Source organism: Rhinopithecus roxellana, unplaced genomic scaffold, assembly GCF_007565055.1.
Source record: "Rhinopithecus roxellana isolate Shanxi Qingling unplaced genomic scaffold, ASM756505v1 contig4846, whole genome shotgun sequence".
In the NCBI taxonomy this organism is placed as follows: Eukaryota; Metazoa; Chordata; class Mammalia; order Primates; family Cercopithecidae; genus Rhinopithecus; species Rhinopithecus roxellana.
Window position 1 is genome coordinate 191 of NW_022143599.1, and position 16,625 is coordinate 16,815.

Genomic DNA, 16,625 nt, shown 5'->3' on the forward strand with positions numbered 1-16,625 from the left:
GGACGGGTTTCCAGAGCCCCGAGAGAGGAGCTAGGAATGTCTTTGGTCGCAGCCTCTGTAACCCCGCATGACGCCTCCAGGGTGACGGCGAGGTCCCCCTCGGTCTCTGGCGGTAATTAGCCGGCGGGGCCAGACGCTTGCGGAGACTCCAGGGCAAGGCCGCAGGGAGGGGGCTGTCCCGCTCCACGTGGACCAGCTCCCTGCTGGGGGCGTGGCCGCCGGCGCAGGCCGGGCCAATGAGCGCCACCGTCAGGCTCACCCGGCTGGGCACGCCGGGCCGAGGAGGGCTGCGTCATGCCGGGGGCGGGGCTCCGGGGCCGGCGCGAGGCGCGGCGGGTCACGTGGGTCGCGGCGCGGGCTATAAGTAGGGGCCGGCGGCGTGCCCCGCTAGAGTGATGGCTGCCGGCGTTCGCTGCGTGCTTCTTTTTCTCGGCTGCTGAGGCCCCCCCCCCCCCGTGGCTGCTTCCTGGGTAAGTCGTGAGTCCCGCGGAGCTGTCCCCGGTGCCGCCAACCCGGGCCGTGTGCTCGCCGACCGCAGGCGCGACCCGTGGCTCCCGCCGTTGCCTCGATCTCCTCGTCTCCCGCTCCGCCCTCCCTTTTCCCTGGTGAGTAGTGGCGCCGCCTCGTAATGGCCCTTTCTTCTACCGGGGGCCGGGCGCGGACGCCGTGGGGCTGGAGGCAGCCGGCGTGGGCGGCGCGACTGGCTTCTCTCGTTGCCGCTGGCCGCCTCCACTCCACCAGTCCGCCCGCCCGCGGGCCTTTTTGGCGGTCCCTGGGCGGCGTGCGCGGGAACGGCCCTTTTCCGGTTTTCGCGCGGAGGGCGCGCGCGGGCTGGCAGCGCAGGGGCTGGGCTGGGCGCGCGCGGGCCGCCGAGGACCCGGAGCCACGTGCCCGGGCGTCTCGCCCGTGCTGCTGGGGATGGGCGTCTGGAGTAGCCCACAGGGGCCACTGCGGGGTCCCGGGCGCGTGGGCAGAGCGGGGTGCCCCACTGGCCCCCCAGGGACACGCAGCTATTGTTATTTCCCCCCTCCTCCGCAGGATGAACTTGCGTCCTTTCTCTTCTCCGCCATGGAATTCTGCTCCGTGCTTTTAGTCCTCCTGAGCCAAAGAAACCCCAGACAACAGATGCCCATACGCAGCGTATAGCAGTAACTCCCCAGCTCGGTTTCTGTGCCATAGTTTACATTATTTATTATAGCAATTTTGATACCTCATATTCTGTTTACACATCCTGAAAGCCGCTCAGTAGTTCTCTTACTAAACAACCACTACTCTAGAGAATGGCAACGCTGATTACCCATACTACAGCTGCTACCGCCGCTTCTGGTCCTTTGGTGGACCACCTATGGATGCTCACCCTGGGCTTCGTTATTGCATTTGTCTTGGCATTCTCCGTGGGAGCCAATGATGTAGCAAATTCTTTTGGTACAGCTGTGGGCTCAGGTGTAGTGACCCTGAAGCAAGCCTGCATCCTAGCTAGCATCTTTGAAACAGTGGGCTCTGTCTTAATGGGGGCCAAAGTGAGCGAAACCATCCGGAAGGGCCTGATTGACGTGGAGATGTACAACTCGACCCAAGGGCTGCTGATGGCCGGCTCAGTCAGTGCTATGTTTGGTAAGTTCTTTTTATGTTTTGTCCTCTTCGTGGTGGGTGAGCAGATTTGTATCATGGGTGGTTCCATTTTTGTGCTTAACCTTTTAGATTAACCTTTCTGAATGCGCCACTTACATAATGGAATTCTGCCATTTACTTAATAAAACTTGACTGTTTCAGGTTCTGCTGTGTGGCAACTCGTTGCTTCGTTTTTGAAGCTCCCCATTTCTGGAACTCATTGTATTGTTGGTGCAACCATTGGTTTCTCCCTCTTGGCAAAGGGGCAGGAGGGTGTCAAGTGGTCTGAACTGATAAAAATTGGTATGTTTAATTCCAAATGGCTTCTTCATTTTCGTGTTTGTCGTTTGTTACCATGGCATTAGATATGGGAGTATGTGTTCTAACGTGGAGGGACAGACCAAAGAATTTTGAACTCTTAAACATTTAAAGTGGTTTCTGGTTTCTGATTTTCATTATTTGATATTTTTTCTTAATGTGTTCTATTCCAGTGATGTCTTGGTTCGTGTCCCCGCTACTTTCTGGAATTATGTCTGGAATTTTATTCTTCCTAGTTCGTGCATTCATCCTCCATAAGGTAACCTTTCTCCCCTGTATGAAGACCTTTCATGGAGCACACCCAGTCGATTTCAAACCCAGTGGTATTTTTGCAGATGTGATTGGTGTATAGATATGCGGCCTTGGAAAGTTAAAAAAAGTTATTTGTTCTGTGCGTGTCTTGTATGTTGTGGAGTTCTCTGAAAGCAAGTTTTTAATACTCAAGAGGGCAGTCAGGAAGGAAGAATTGAATACTATGATGTGCCAAGAAATAGGAGAAGCTGGGAGCAAAAAAGTATGGAAATTTATTTTGGGTGGCTTTGTGTAGCTGTATACAGATTATTTGTTTAAACCACCATTATATTCAGGCTAATGTAATGCGTAAGCTTGGAGTTCAAGACAGTGTTCCCTGTGGCCTTTTTAGTAAGCTGCCAGTTAAATGGGTCTCTGCAGTGCTGATTATCATAACCAGTTTATAAGCTTCTAGATGAGGACTCTGCCTCCCATAGTGACTTGACTCCAATTTCTCAGAATAGGTGAAAAGAACCAGTTAAAAGTAGTTTTTGGCTAAAAAATAAAAAAGATTCAGGCAACCATTTAATTTCCTGTCCATTTGAAAATCCCTTTTAAGTGACCCAATAGCATTTCTTTTATCAAGAAGTCATGCTGGCTCCAGAATAAATGTTGACAGGGGATTATGTTGGCATAGGACTGAGTTACAGTGAGAATAAATGCATTTTTCTCAGGACACAAAGTTGTCCTTTTTCTAAGGTGAATGACTCTTAACAATCCATTGTAAGTTCTTAGAAATGTTCCTAAACTGTAGAAATCTGAGTGAGATAGCATAAATCCCAGCGGGTAAAAATGTGTTCAGACCCACTTGTCTGGTCTAGTTCTAAGCTTCTCTAGGGAAAGATTTGTCTCTTCTCTGTAGAAATTCTATGACTAGTAAAGTGATTCACGGATCACTTTTCCATAGCTGGAATCTGGCAGAATATAGGAGTTTAACACTTTGAAAACTTGAAATATCTTTAGCTTGGTATAATTTGAGAGTAAACAGTTCATTGATACTTATGAACTCTGAAGTTTGGTACTGTTTTATTCAGCAGATAGGTACGACAAGCATCTACCTTCCCCCTCCCTACAACTGTAGTGTATGATACTAGGATGCTTAAATTAGAGGCTCACCAGTAGTGATGGACCAGATCTTTTTTTTTTAGTGTTTTTATTAGAACCCTATATCTTGCTACTTAACAGAGTCAGAAGCATTAGTAGGATCTCCTGTTGTGAATTCCTGCTTGGTAAAGGTTTATGCTGGCCCTGTGTTGATTACTGAGTAGTAGATCATTTTGTTTTTGGAGAGGGTTTGTGTGTTTCGCCTCCACAAAACACTTATTCCCCGGAGGGGGAATGGTGGTGCTCTGAGGTGCAAAGAAGGATTCTCAGGTGCCCAGAACCTCTCATTTGAGGAATGCATACCCCTGCGGTGTTAGTGAGAGCTGAAGTTAGATGTAGTAACTGATTTCTTATTTGTATATGTCTTATATGGGTATGGGAATGGGCATGATCAAATGATGACGAATGATTGGCATAGTGTTTAAAACAGTATTGACTTTGAGGGTGTCCCCCCACTCTGTGCACACACACACACACACACACACACACACACACACACACTCTTGCAGGCCAATCCCTCAGTCACAGGAGTTTTTCAGATGAGTATGAATATTTCTGCTTCCTTTTAGGAGTTAAATTTCAAGAAAATATCCTTAGACTGGTAAGCTTTGGGTATCCTAACTGCTAAAATCTGAATATTTGACTTTTAAGATATATTCCAACTCTTAAATGTCTATCTTGAAAATTAAAATAAAAATGACTTTTTTTTTTTAATTTCAAAAAATTGCTTTTAAACATTTTCTATTCTCTGAATGTTTGTTCCAAGTGTGTTGGGAATCTGGTGGGAACAGACAGAATGGAGGTGAGTTAGTTCTGTTTCGGACTGGCATTGCACAGAAGGAATATTCTTCAGTGCTCCTGTTGAGTATTTTTAAATTCTAGTCAAAGAAAACAGAAACAGGGCTTTTGGCATTCTTATTTGTTAGAAAATATATCTAGGATATCTTCCCTTTTCTTTAGACAAAACCAGAATATCCAATACATAAAAGTGAACTATTCTGGTGAAGATGGGGGGTTTTGTGAAGACCTTTCCCATCCCACATGACTAGATGAGGAGGCATTCACATTATTTCTAGGTGAAGTTTTACTTGTGTGTTAGGTGGATCTGTACAATGATGAGAGAGACCTTCCTTGTTTTACCTTCTTCCTAGACTCACCGAAACTTTCTCCGGAACTTTTGTTATTTTTTTAAACCATGAACCCGTATTTCATAATAAACGATTGGTATAGTAGTGTAATTCATACCCTACCCCATCCCCAACAACTTTGCATAGAGAGTACCTCAGACTTGTTTACCTCGGGGAATACTTAATTGGGCTATAATACAGGATAATAAATACACAGGCTGCTACTTCTGACTAGTCAATTACAATTTGATTTATAGATAACCATATTACAAAATATCTTTCAAAATCTATTGAGAAGTCCCCACATAATGTCTTTAAAACTCTAAAGGGTTTTAATTTTGGGGGGTGGGAGTCTTGGGTTGGGTTTTTTGGAGGCTTTTTTTTTTTTTTTTTGAGACAAGAGTCTCACTCCGTCGCCCAGGCTGGAATGCAGTGGCACGATCTGGGCTCACTGCAACCTCCGCCTCCTGGGCTCAAGCAATTCTCCTGCCTCAGCCTCCTGAGTAGCCGGGATTTCATGTGTGCGCCACCACACCCAACTAGTATTTTTGTATTTTTAGTAGAGACAGGGTTTCACCACGTTGGTCAAGCTGGTCTCGAACTCCTGACCTCATGTGCTCTGTCCGCCTTGGCCTCCCAAAGTGCTAGGATTACAGGCTTGAGCCACCACACCTGGCCCTTTTTTTTTTTTTAAGAAGCAAAGTCTTGGCCGGGTACGGTGGCTCAAGCCTGTAATCCCAGCACTTTGGGAGGCCGAGACGGGTGGATCACGAGGTCAGGAGATCAAGACCATCCTGGCGAGACTCCGTCTCCAAAAAAAAAAAGGAAGCAAAAAAAAAGAAGCGAAGTCTTGTCACCCAGGCTGGAGTACGGTGACTTAATTGTAGCTCACTGCAGCCTTGACCTCCCAGGCTCAAGCAATCCTTCTGCCTCAGCCTCCAGAGTAGCTGGGACTATGGGTGTGTGCCACCACATCTGGTTAACTTTTCATATTTTATAGAGGTGGGGTCTTGCTCTGTTGCTCAAGTTGGTCTTGAACTTCTGGGCTCAAGCCATCCCCCTGTCTCATCCTCCCAAAGTGCTGGGATTACAGACAAGACGTGAGCCACCACCACACCTGACCTGCATTTTCTTAAGACTAGTCTTTAGAATAAAAATACACACCTTAGTTTCCTAATTTTGTTGACTGCCCTCAGAGTTTGACCACTGTTGAGTTAGTTATTTAAGGATGCTTAACAGGATGCTTAACAGTTCTTGATTTCTGTAGGCTATTGTTTTTGTTTTGACTGTTTTACTATCTGTTAACATTCTCTATTAAACTGTAGACAAGAGTTAAATTTTAGAGTGGTTTTCAGTGAGCGCCCATCTCTGCTAATTTGAAATGGTACCTTTACTTTACACTTGGGTCTGCGCTTTCCCTTGTTTCATTGGTCTTAAGCTACTAACTTTCCAGTGTATTGATTATTGGTAGAAGCTATAGGGTTTTACTCTTTGTTTTTGCTGCCCAAGATTTTCCATTGGAATTGTGATCAAGATAGCATTAAGCCTTTTAGGTTAAGGTCTTTATAAAGTTTTTAGCCTTCCCATGTATTTATTCAGATCTTTGCTCCCAATTTTTTTTTTTTTTTTTCCTGAGAGGGAATCTTGCTCTGTTGCCCAGGCTGGAGTGAGGTGGTCCAATCTCCGCTCACTGCAACCTCTGCCTCCCAGGTTCAAGTGATCCTCCTGCCTCAGCCTCCTGAATAGCTGGGACTACAGATGCTTGCCACCATGTCCGGCTAATTTTTTGTATTTTTAGTAGAGACAAGGGTTTCACTGTATTACCTAGGATGGTCTCAATTTCCTGACCTCATGATTCTCCCGCCTTGGCCTCCCAAAGTGCTGGGATTACAGATGTGAGCCACCACGCGCAGCCTCCTCCCATTCTTTTGGTGTTTGACTTCGGTGTTCTATAGAATTAATACATACTAGGTATGGTAGAGTTCTTATTTTTAGTCACTGGCCTTACTGTTCCTTAAACATTTCAAATTTTTGCCTCAGGGCCTTTGCACTTGCTGATACCTCTGTCTGGAACATTCAGCACCCAAATAATCAGGTGGTTTGCCCCTTCTGTACCCCTAGTTAATGTACACAACTTGCTAGCTTACTACATTTATGCTCATTCCTTGACTCTTCCCCACCCGAATGGTGCCCCTGCCATCACTCTCCTCTTACCCTTCTTTATTTTTCTTCACAGCATTTGTCACTATTTTATATTATTCCATACTAGAAGTGAATAATATAGGTGAGTGTGAATAATAATAATCAGGTGAGTGTCAGTTCTATTAGAACAGGAACTTGGTCTTACTCCCTCCTATATTTCAGTGCCCAGAATAGTGCTTGGCACACAGTCTGTTGAGTGAGTGGATGACCTTGTGTGCTATCAGTTATTATCATTGAACTTTGGTGAAGCATCAATTATGGCATCTTTGTCAGATGTTTAGATAAGATGGTTGCCGTAGGTGTAGTCTGCATGTTGAATTTTTAGTCTTTGAAGGTATGAAGTCAGGTAAGCAAAATCCTAACATAGTCTGTTTCTTGACATCTCTTACAGACGTAGAGTATAGCCTATCCTCAGGTGTGTGCTCAAGTTTACATTAGGGCTTTTAGGTACCTTAGAATGTGGGTATTGCAGTCTTTATTCAGGATGTTATCAGTCACTGGTACAGTTAGCCTTGTTATTAAAAATAGAAAAAAAAAAAAAAAAAAAAACCAGGTAGAAGTTGGAATTAGCCTTTGTAGGAAGAATTCCAGGCGCAAATGCAGGTAAAACCCAGTTGTCCTTTGAAACTGCTCCGGAGGAACAGTTATTGGCACTATAATTCCCAAACCTACCCTGGTAAAAGATTCTGTGAAAATGGGTTAACCTTTATACCTTTTAAGATACTGATCTTAATGATGTTTTACAGGCAGATCCAGTTCCTAATGGTTTGCGAGCTTTGCCAGTTTTCTATGCCTGCACAGTTGGAATAAACCTCTTTTCCATCATGTATACTGGAGCACCATGTAAGTACCTATCAAAATATTTAAATGTGAATTTAAAGTTGTTTACAAAACTTGCATTAAATGCCCAATTTACCCCTTTTTGCTTTACAGGGCTGAAATCTCCTAGAAGGTGGCTGGCCTGCGCCCATTTCAGAAGGCTGCAGGCTAGTGTACGCTGAGTTAACCTAGATAGTTTTTCAACCAAAGACACCTGCTCAGATTCTAAATCACTACAGACCTTTCCTCTTTAGTCTTCACAGGATCTACTGATAATATGATCATCTCCTTCCCTTTCTCCTGTCTATGCTAAAAATGCTGGAATTAATACTGACCTCAACTACTGAAGTCATTAGTTATATCTGATCTTCAGTAATCAGTCGTTTAGGACTGGTTTGCTGGATATTCTCATTTTTCTCTCCCAAATGGAGATACGATTGTTTCTAAGTACTAAACTTCCATGAATCTGCTTGAATGAGAAGAGTTGGGATGTTTACCACCTGCTCTAAGTGCACTTGGAAGAAGAATTCATGCAGCTAAGAGGAAAAATAATTTGTGAGAATATAAAGGTTGAAATGTTGATGACTTTCATGTTTGGGACTAAGGCAAGGCATGGATTAAATTATGGTGCTACAAGTTTAGCAACAACAAAAGATGGGTAACTTATAACTGGTAAGACAGTACAGTGTTGGTATCTTGGCTCATTTAACCTGATGGTCTGTGACTACATAGGCAGTGCTTTTTATTCTTTATACTGTGACCCACTGGATGAAATAGAGGACAAACGTGTATGTATGCAGAGAAAAAGATAACTGAAATAGTGTCGTGAAGCCACTTATGCTTACTCTGCTATGCACCCATATTTTCAAATTCTCTCTTTTTTTTTTTTTTTTAACATTTGTTGTGGCCCACTGAAATGATTTCAGTTTTGACTAATGGGTTGTTACTTGCTTAAACTGCACTGAAGTGGTAAGTTGCTGACCCAAAATAGCGTTAGCTAAATATTTTCATTTTTTATTTATTTTTTTGAGACAGTTTTGCTCTTGTTGCCCAGGCTGGAGTGCAATGGCATGATCTTGGCTCACCACAACCTCCAGCTCCCGGGTTCAAGCAATTCTTCTGCCTCAGTCTCCCCAAGTAGCTGGGATTATAGGCATGCGCCACCACGCCCAGCTAATTTTGTATTTTTAGTAGAGATGAGGTTTCTCCATGTTGGGCAAGCTGATCTCTAACTCCTGACCTCAGGTGATCCACCTGCCTCAGCCTCCCAAAGTGCTGGGATTACAGGCATGATCACCACACCCGGCCAATACTTTAATTTTGTATCTTATTTTAGATTCAGGGATTATATGTGCATTTTGTTAGATGGAGCTAAGTATTTTTAATCTTGCTTTTATTTTTGGAATGATCAGGAACAAAACAGACAAGTTTAAGAAAATATTGTTCTTAGGATATACTGAACTCTTATGTGCAGGTGAAGAGAAGCTTGTATGCCAGATTTCCATTGTAAAATGAGTTATTTGTGATAAGCTAAAAAGTCTCCTATTGAGGCTCTTAGCACTCATTGTTTACGTGGTAGAAGCAAAGCTCAGAGTTGAGTGAAATTAGAATCATTTGGAAACAGAAACTTAGGTATTTTTGTTCTGTCCTTTATGGATCATTTATGAGAAAAACCAGTCTCTTCCCCTTTTGACTTGGAATGTAGACCAACTTGTGATAGACAATACTTTCATGTATATTTTAGTTTGTGTGACCACATGATCAAAATTGAAAGCAGAAATTAAAAGATATATAGTCACCATAGAGTTGTAGTTTGGTGCCAGGTGCCATGGCTCATGCTTGTAATCCCAGCACTTGGGGAGGCCGAGGTGGGTGGATCATGAGGTCAGGAGTTCAAGACCAGCCTGGCCAGGATGGTGAAACCTTGTCTTTACTAAAAACTGCAAAAACTAACCTGGTGTGGTTGCAGGTGCCTGTAATCCCAGCTACTTGGAAGGCTGAGGCATGAGAAGCACTTGAACCTGGGAGGTGGAGGTTGCAGTGAGCCAAGATTGTGTCACTGCACTCCAACCTGGGCAACAGTGAGACGCTGTCTCAAAAAAAAAAAAAAAAAAGAATTACAATTTTGAAGGGACCTCAATTTGTTTCTGATTTATTTATTTATTTATTTTTTGAGACGGTGTCTTGCCCTGTCACCCAGGCTGGAGTGCATTGGTGCGATCTTGACTCGCTACAACCTCCACCTCCCGGGTTCGAGCAGTTCTCTTGCTTCAGCCTCCTGAGTAGAGTAGCTGGGATTACACATGTGCATCACCACACCCCAGCTAATTTTTGTATTTTTAGTAGAGACGTGGTTTCACCATGTTGGCCAGGCTGGTCTCGAACTCTTGACCTCAGGTGATCCACCCACCTCAGCCTCCCAAAGTGCTGGGATTACAGGTGTGAACTGCCGCGTCTGGCCTTGTATCTATTTTTAAAGATTAATCATTTTGGGGTTTAATAGAATTTCCAGTTTATAAGTACAGTCACTGACTTCATGGTTCAGTCTTCAGTTGTTTGACTTTTTGATGGATTTATAGGTACATAACCTCATTGTAAGTTGAGGAACATCTGTGATTTCATACATAGCAAGCAAAATAAAGCAAAACAAGCAGAAGTAACTAAGCTATTTCTAGATATCAACTACAGATCATTATAATATCTTTTATATTTGTATTTACCCTTTTTTTTTTCAGGGATGGGGTCTTGCTGTGTTGCCCAGGCTGGCCTTGTATTCCTGGGCTTAGGGGGTTCTCCCACTTCAGTCTCCTGAGTAGCCAGAGATCATTATAACATCTGTTAGACTTAAATAGGATTATATAGTGCTTTACTTCTTTTTTGTTTTTGTAATGGAGTTTCACTCTTGTCACCCAGGCTGGATGGAGTGCAGTGGTGCGATCTTGGCTCACTGCAACTTCCACCTCCCGAGTTCAAGTGATTCTCCTGCCTCAGCCTCCCGAGTAACTGGGATTACAGGTGCCCACCACCACATCTGGCTAATTTTTGTGTTTTCAGTAGAGACGGGGTTTCACCAGGCTGGTCTTGAACTCCTGACCTCAGGTGCTCTGCCTGTCTCAGCTTCCCAAAGTGCTGGGATTACAGGTGTGAGACACTGTGCCTGGCCAGTGCTTTACTTCTGTCTGTAGTACAGGCTAATGGTTAAGAGCATACTGGCATGCATATGACAATCAGATAATGACTAATATTACTCATCCTTAAACCATGTGACCAGTGTTGCTAGGCAAGTCTTTTTTTAAGAAAAGACTTGTTAGTGAAATTACCACTAAATTTTGTGTGTGTGTGAAAGACAAAACTTTTTTTTTTTTTTTTTTTTTTTTTTTTTTTTTTGAGACAAAGTCTCGCTTTGTCACCCAGGCTGGGGTGCAGTGGCGCAATCTCAGCCCACTGCAGCCTCCGTCCTGTGCCCCCAGGGTCAAGTGATTCACCTCAGCCTCCCCAATAGCTGGGATTACAGGTGCCCACCACCGTGCCCGGCTAATTTTTTTCTGTATATTCAGTAGAGACGGGGTTTTGACATGTTGGCCAGGCTGGTCTTGAACGCCTGACCTCAAGTGATCTGCCTGCCTGGCCTCCCAAAGTGCTGGAATTACAGGCATGAGCCACCTTGCCTGGCCGAAAGACAAAACTTTTAAACTATTCCTTAAATTATTAATTTTTGATAGATAATATCCTTGTTTTCTGTATCTTTGATATTGCTTTCAAGGAGATAATCTCATTAAAGCATTTTACTAAAGGCCAGTACAATGAATATCATCACTTTTTTACAGAATTCTGTCAGCATGACAAATGTGACTACTGAGACATTGTTTTAACATTGTTTGTAGGTGGTAATGGAATATGTGGCAGTTATGATCATGAGCTAGGGAGTGGGACACTTTCTTTTTCATAGCTAGTCATAGGTCCTTAGCATATAGTAATCCTTGTTATCTTCCAAGGTGAAGAAAGGAAAAAGGCTCTATGTTGAGAAGCATAGGACACTTGAGTCCCACAGGTGTTCAAGTGGGCCAGGCTGGTGTGGATTTTTAGATGACCATTGAGTTTTTCTCCCAAATTTGTATAGGCACTAGCACAGTAATCCTGTGCACTTAAATCTGGCAGCAGTTGTCAAGGGTGATGGGCTGGCATGGGGAACGCCTCAGTCCCCAGAGGAGGGTTTACACAGTATTGCAGGGGGCTGTTGCCCTGGGGTTTTCAAGATGCACCATTTTATCTCCTAGTGCTGGGCTTTGACAAACTTCCTCTGTGGGGTACCATCCTCATCTCGGTGGGATGTGCAGTTTTCTGTGCCCTTATCGTCTGGTTCTTTGTATGTCCCAGGATGAAGAGAAAAATTGAATGTAAGTAATAACTTATACTAGAAACGTTTATCTAATAATGTTGTATTTATTTCTTTTTTATTTGGCCACCTGTAAAAATCTATCAGGAGAGATTGGCAAAATAAGAGATTTTAAAGAGAAATTTGAGGATATGGGTTTGTTGTCCAAACTGTGTTCTTAAATGGACCTACATGACCTAAGACCTAGTGATAGAGAGTATTCAGTCTATGCTGTAGAGACAATCTGGGCATTGAATTTTTTTTTTTTTAATGTTCGTTGATCAGTTGCTAGTGACATGATAGATAAATTGAGAAATCATAGCCTACATTCACTGAGAAGTACAAGGATACCTTAATGAAAAATAAGGGGTAGATACAAGATATTTTCATAGAGGTAAATACCCCAACTACTTCTGTGTATAACTTCAGATTCAGACAAGCAAAGCTAAGTCTAGTGTGTACATGTTGTATATGGGCTAGAATACATGTAGACATTGTATTGCAGTATACAATACAAATACATATACAAACACATTGCGTGTCTGCTAGAATTGTAGCACAGATTCTAGAAGTAAACATTTTCAGGTGTCATGTGAAGGAATCATTTAGGCCATTACAACACACTCCTGTAATACTGAGTAAATTTTGGTTAGTATCAGGCTTTTTTTTTCCCCCCCTTTAAAGAGTCATTTTCTGCCCTTTTCATCTATGTGAAGGCTGGGTTAGCAATTTCAGGTTTATCCTTCTGCCCTTTTCATCTGTGTGAAGGCTGGGTTAGCAATGTGAAGTTTATCCTTTCGAAGGTGAGGGATGCACAGACTGCAGTGGCATTAGGAAGAATGCTGCGTCACCGCAGCTGAACCGAGGGGCCTCTGAGAGGTTCTGTGCTAGTCTGGCTGTGCCGAGTGCACGGTGGAAACCAGGCTTTCAGGACTCTCTGACCTCATTTTCCCTCTCTGGGAGGAGATGAGATAAGTCTTGCTTTATGTCAGAAAGTCTGTAGTTCGAGGTGCCTGAATAGATAGGTCAATATACTGAGCACTGGCATGAGAGAGAGGCAGAAGATACTCTGGTCTGCCTGTGGGATTTAGAGCCTTGATGCACATCTTTTTGTTTTATAGAGATGGAAATTAAAGTTGTCATCTTTAGTTCCCTGCATTGAGCTGTGCCACTTTGCTTGAATTGTTGGACTGAAATTTGAGAGAATCCTCTTTTCAAAAGAACAGAATTCGATACAGTTCAAGATTTTTAGTTTCAGATTATCAGCCCCATGGTTGAGCTACTTTCCACTACAGAATGAGTCAGCAGGGAGCTAAGAAGGGTTCTTATATCTGTAGAGGGTTGTAAAAATAAAAACAAAACAAGAATGTGCTACAGAAGCCCATAAAACCTAAAATATTTACAGAAAAACTTTGGGACCCCTGACATAGGGTGTTCTGCATTGCTGGTTGTTCCCAAGTGAGAGTTGCTGGCAAATGATGAAGCGGGCAGGAAAAATGGTCCTGAATGTTAACTGAAGTTCACATACATTCTTGTTTTGAGATGAGTTTTTTGGGGGTGGAGGAAAAAGTATAGTGACAACCAAACCAAAAAAACCCTTTTTTTTTCCCTAGGAGAAATAAAGTGTAGTCCTTCTGAAAGCCCCTTAATGGAAAAAAAGAATAGCTTGAAAGAAGACCATGAAGAAACAAAGTTGTCTGTCAGTGATATTGGGAACAGGAATCCTGTTTCTGAGATAGGGCCTGCCACTCTGCCCCTCCAGGCTGTGGTGGAGGAGAGAACAGTCTCATTCAAACTTGGAGATTTGGAGGAAGCTCCAGAGCGAGAGAGGCTTCCCAGCGTGGACTTGAAAGAGGAAACCAGCATAGATAGCACCGTGAAAGGTGAGTTGGAATTCCTGGTTTCACTTTGTTACCTGCGGTGGTGAGGAGGCTTATTGTTTTGGATTTGATGCTTTTTGTATTAAATGTCACCTTGGTGGTCTTGACTAGGTGCAGTGCAGTTGCCTAATGGGAACCTTGTCCAGTTCAGTCAAGCTGTCAGCAACCAAATAAACTCCAGTGGCCACTACCAGTATCACACCGTGCATAAGGATTCTGGCTTGTACAAAGAGTTGCTCCATAAATTACATCTGGCCAAGGGGGGAGATTGCATGGGAGAATCTGGTGACAAACCCTTAAGGCGCAATAATAGCTATACTTCCTATACCATGGCAATATGTGGCATGCCTCTGGATTCATTCCGTGCCAAAGAAGGTGAACAGAAGGGCGAAGAAAGAGAAGCTGACGTGGCCTAATGGAGACTCCAGGAAGCGAATCTGAATGGACAGTTTACACTAGTTACTGCAATGCTGTGTCTGACCTTCACTCGGCATCTGAGACAGACATGAGTGTCAAGGCAGAGATGGGTCTAGGTGACAGAAAAGGAAGTCATGGCTCTCTGGAAGAGTGGAATGACCAGGATAAGCCTGAAGTCTCTCTCCTCTTCCAGTTCCTGCAGATCCTTACAGCCTGCTTTGGGTCATTCGCCCATGGTGGCAATGACGTAAGGTCAGTTGACATTGATCTTAGTGTTGCTAACCCTATTTTTAAACTGTTTGTCCTTGTCATAGCCTGTGCTTGTGGTAGTGGTACTCCTAGCATTTATGGGACCCCAAATAATCCAAATAGGATGAGGTAATAGCAGTTCTTGACATAATGAGACAGTACAGTTTTATTCTTTGGAGGAATTACAAACAATGTTTATTTTTGTAGTTGATAAATATAAACAGATATTCTTCACAGGGAAGGCTTTTGTCTATCAGGATGAGATTCAGTTCTTTGATAATGAATTGTGGAATGTAAGATAAGATGTAAGATGGAAAACTTAAGTTTTTCATATAGAATGATTTTGTAGTTTGGTTTGTAAACTGTTTATTGGAACCCGAGAGTTGCTTTAAGCTGCCTATAGGAGGAAAGAGGCCACCATTTGTGTGGCATTCCCTCCATCAGAGCTGTGTTCATATTTCTGTTGTATATGTTGGGGTTCCATTTATTTCCTTAGAAAGAAAGGCTCTTTTGCCAGATGAGCTTGAAAGCTGTACTTTAGACAACCTGGTAGGTCATTCAGCAGATTGGGTCTTGCCAAGATCTAGTTCTGCCTGAAAAGTCACTTCTGTCCTCTTTGTTTCTTCCAGCAATGCCATTGGGCCTCTGGTTGCTTTATATTTGGTTTATGACACAGGAGATGTTTCTTCAAAAGTGGCAACACCAATATGGCTTTTACTCTATGGTGGTGTTGGTATCTGTATTGGTCTGTGGGTTTGGGGAAGAAGAGTTATCCAGACCATGGGGAAGGATCTGACACCGATCACACCCTCTAGGTAAGTAGGTGGAGCAGGTTCTACAAATGTCAGTACTCATTTTTTTCAGAGATACAATACTGTCGAGTGCTAACACAAATCTCTTGTTGAATGTAACCGACTGGGGGACCCAGGCCCCCGCGATCCGGGGCCCACAGCCGCCGCCCCGCCCTGCACCCACGGCAGCTGGCGGACCCCGACCGCCAGGGCCTGGGGGACCCAGGCTCACGCGATCCTGGGCCCACCGTCGCCGCCCTGCCGCGCCCCCACGGAGGCTGGCGGCCCTGGACCGCCGGGGACTGGGTGACCCAGGCCCCCCCATCCCGTCCGCCCAGCCGCCGCCCCGCCCCCAAGGCGCCTGGTGGCCCCGGACCGCCGGGACCTGGGGGACCCAGGATCCCGCGATCCGGACCGCCCAGCCGCTGCCCCGACCCGCCCCCACGGCCCGCGCGATCCTGGTACCCCAGCCGCCGCTCCGCCCCGACCCCACGGCGGCTGGCGGAACCCGACAGCTGGGGACTGGGAACCCAGGTCCCCTTGATCCGGGGCCCCCAGCCGCCGCCCTGCCCCGCCCCCATGGCTGATGGCGGCCCGGATCGCCGGGACTTGGGGGACCCAGGCCCCCGCGATCCGGGCCAACCAGCCACCGCCCCGCCCCGCCCCACGGAGGCTGGCGGACCCCGACCACCGGGGCCTGGGGGACCCAGCCCCCGCGCTCTGGGCGGACAGCCGCCGCCGCCCCCCCCCCCCCCCCCCGCCCCCCGCCCCCACAGCGGCTGGGGGACCCGACCGCCCGGGCCTGGAGGACCCAGGCCCCTCGCGATCCGGGCCGCCCAGCCGCCTCCCCCCCACGGTGGCTGGCGGCCTCCGACCTTCCGGGCCTGGGGGACCCAGGCCCCTGCGATGCGGGACTCCCGGCTGCCGCCCCGCCCTGCCCCCACGCCCCCGCGATCCCGGCCGCCCAGCCGCTGCCCTGCCCCGGCAATCAGGCAAGAGAAAGAAATAAAGGTATTCAGTTAGGAAAAGAAGAATTCAAATTGTCCCTGTTTGCAGGTGACATGACTGTATATTTAGAAAACCCCATTGTCTCAGCTCAAAACTTCCTTAAGCTGATGAGCAACTTCAGCAAAGTCTCAGGATACAAAATCAATGTACAAAAATCACAAGCATTCTTATACACCAGTAACAGACAGAGAGCCAAATCATGAATGAAATTCCATTCACAATTGTTTCAAAGAGAATAAAATACCTAGAAATCCAACTTACAAGGGATATAAAGGACCTCTTCAAGGAGAAGTATAAACCACTGCTCAGTGAAATAAAAGAGGATAAAAAGAAATGGAAGAACATACCATGCTCATGGATAAGAAGAATCAATATCATGAAAATGGCCATACTGCCCAAGGTAATTTATAGATTCAATGCCATCCCCAATAAG

At 45.2% G+C, this 16,625-nt stretch overlaps 1 pseudogene across 1 annotated transcript; it reads left to right on the forward strand.

Annotated features, from left to right (window-relative positions):
- Nucleotides 1–261: 261 nt before the first annotated feature.
- Nucleotides 262–15,839, forward strand: LOC104669230 (annotated as a pseudogene). The gene is made up of 9 exons (XR_004056067.1): nt 262–605; nt 1,039–1,614; nt 1,774–1,914; nt 2,103–2,188; nt 7,400–7,496; nt 11,750–11,869; nt 13,461–13,730; nt 13,839–14,396; nt 15,023–15,839. The product of XR_004056067.1 is annotated as a sodium-dependent phosphate transporter 1-like (transcript).
- The last annotated feature ends 786 nt before the right edge of the window (nt 15,840–16,625 follow it).